The 2,410-nt window shown below is 43.2% G+C and overlaps 1 protein-coding gene across 1 annotated transcript in view; it reads left to right on the top strand.

The window, feature by feature from the left end:
* LOC108575790 overlaps positions 1–2,410 on the top strand; it is a 12,349-nt gene that overhangs the window by 5,267 nt on the left and 4,672 nt on the right. The window lies entirely within an intron of this gene.

Genomic DNA, 2,410 nt, shown 5'->3' with positions numbered 1-2,410 from the left:
AAAACGCGTGTGCAAATTTTCACTTTCGAATCGAAAGCTTCACCGCGAGATGAAACTAACCAGACGAAAGAAATCGACGATTTACAACAGATGGTTTAGAGATTATTCTCGCGTTTAGAACCTCTCTCTCTCTCTCTCTCTCTCTCTCTCTCCTCCAAGATTCTTTCTTTCGTATTCCTAATTTTTAAAACAAACAACTTCGAGTACACTTCAGGTGCGATTAGAAGAAAGGATGTACGAAAAATACTCTTATTATCAACGTTCAATCTTGCCACGGCGAGGAACACGAGGAACACGAGGAACGTATTTCTCGTGGAATAAGAAATTACGTTATCGGTACATCGTACGGCTTTCGAATATTTTTTCCGCCTGTTAATTACACGTGAAGGCGACGCATCGAACAGCGCGAGAATAATCGAAGGATTCTCCGTTATTTAGTTATCTCTAGTCCTTTAAAGATAACAGGATTTCCTGACCTATTTATCAGGGTACGCGAACTGGCCCTTCGCCTCGTTTCACCACAATGAAGTCTCACAGTTAAAGATCGGGAGATTCCTGACCCACTTCCACTTGCCGAATGCCAGTCGAGTGATAAGCATCCAGAGTGGGTTCACGAGAAGGGAATGCGTGTTCCACGCCTAACACTATTTCAAAAGCATACTTCCTTTCGGCGAAATTTCGTCCGAGTGTCGTCCCCTCCTTCTCTATTTGCTCTTCGCATCTTCCGGCCAATTTCACGTTTACCCACTCGCCTCTTTTCACCGGAAAATCTCCCTTTGACCCGGGGAGATGTTGCGAAAGGGACGAACAGCCTCGTTTCTTTTCCTTCTCAAATTTTAACCACGCTAATTGTTAATACCCGTGGAGAAAAATCGAGTAATTTCACGTGACGTACCGAGAAACCTCCTCTTCCATTCCCTTCGCTCTAGAGGAGATGCTCTCGCCCTGCTGCCCCTTTGATCGATCAAATATTTTTCAAAACAATAAACGTCTTTATTACGGGTCATGACTATAAATTTCCTTCAGCATGGCCTTTTATCCGTAGCCTGAAAATTCTTTGCCGTATTATGGTAGCCTGTCGAGTACGCTTTGCACGGGTTACAAGCCTGATAGAGGGCTGGAATTAAAAGGAACCAACGGTTCCTCTCTCCTCCCTCCTCGGTAATATTAGATCAAATTCTGATCTTAGAACAACGATGGACATAGGAAATATTCAATTGACAGATTTATTGCAAAATTCTCCTTTGTCGTAAACACTCTGCTCGCCGATCGAGATTCAATTGAAATAAAGCTGGCTTTATGTCGCTACCCGATATTTCCATTAGCGTGTTTGTTTAATCGTCGAAACGAAAAAGGACGGACTTGAAAATTTGCATTGTACTCGGCAATGATGAAGCAGATTTTCCCATTTAACGATCCGCGTAACAATGCATAAAGTTACGAGTACACGGAGAGAGAGGAGTAATTACATACGAATCCCTAGACTGTGAGGATATCTGTGGGATGCGTTGAAAGAAAATACAGAGTAGACGTTTTCGATAGAGAATCGGACGGATTTTCACTCGCCAGAGTTCACGGGGTCAATGAGAGTCCCGATGCACCTGCTTCTATGTGCTACAAAATTGAACTTGACTTCGAACAATGTCACCCTTCTTACCAATGGGGGAGGTTGCTTTTTCTTTCGATATCGTATCAAACCCAAGGGGTGGCCATAGCGCGGCTCTCGCAGGCGGGGAAAATTATTAATCATCGAACTGATTTTTCACTAAAGAATATTCCTTCCTGAAATGCGGCTTCCAAAGATGGTGTAGCTGGCCACCCCTGGTGTACGTGTACAGTGTAGAAGAAACGAGAAAAATTAGAGAATTTATCTGTTAAAGTGTACTCGTGCGAACTATCGATCTGTATATGTTTCTTGAGACCCTTATCGACTACTCTTATGTACAACAGTACCGGTTGACGTTATCGTTGCCAAGTTAATTTTTCTGCGCCGCATCCTGCCAAGGAACCGCAATATACGCTTCTGGAAAGTCACTCGAGAACCATCAACGACATTTTTTCTCTATCAATCGTTCGGCCAACGGTTCACCGGAAATTGTCGAACAGAAGAGGAATAAATATCGACGATATGATTTGTCATTTGCAGGGAAATTACGCAAAATTTCTTAAGAATGTGCACGCGGAGCAGACGGCAAAGTTGCAAGCGAAAAATCAGCACGAATGCGACCTTCTGGAGGATATTCGGTAAGTCGGGAAGATATCTATGTAAAATAGGATCAAGCGAAAGCTCCTTAAACCGTCCCAAGCTAAAAATCATCTCACCTCAGCGATTTTACTTCAAATCATCCACTTCGCTGTTTGTTAGCTGGCAAACTTTGTACGTTTTATCTTGTTCCGCTGATATCGCGAA

This window comes from Habropoda laboriosa, unplaced genomic scaffold (genome assembly GCF_001263275.1).
Source record: "Habropoda laboriosa isolate 0110345459 unplaced genomic scaffold, ASM126327v1 scaffold243, whole genome shotgun sequence".
Lineage (NCBI taxonomy): Eukaryota > Metazoa > Arthropoda > Insecta > Hymenoptera > Apidae > Habropoda > Habropoda laboriosa.
The sequence above is the reverse complement of the archived record's forward strand: the minus strand, read 5'-3'. Positions and strand labels throughout refer to the sequence as shown.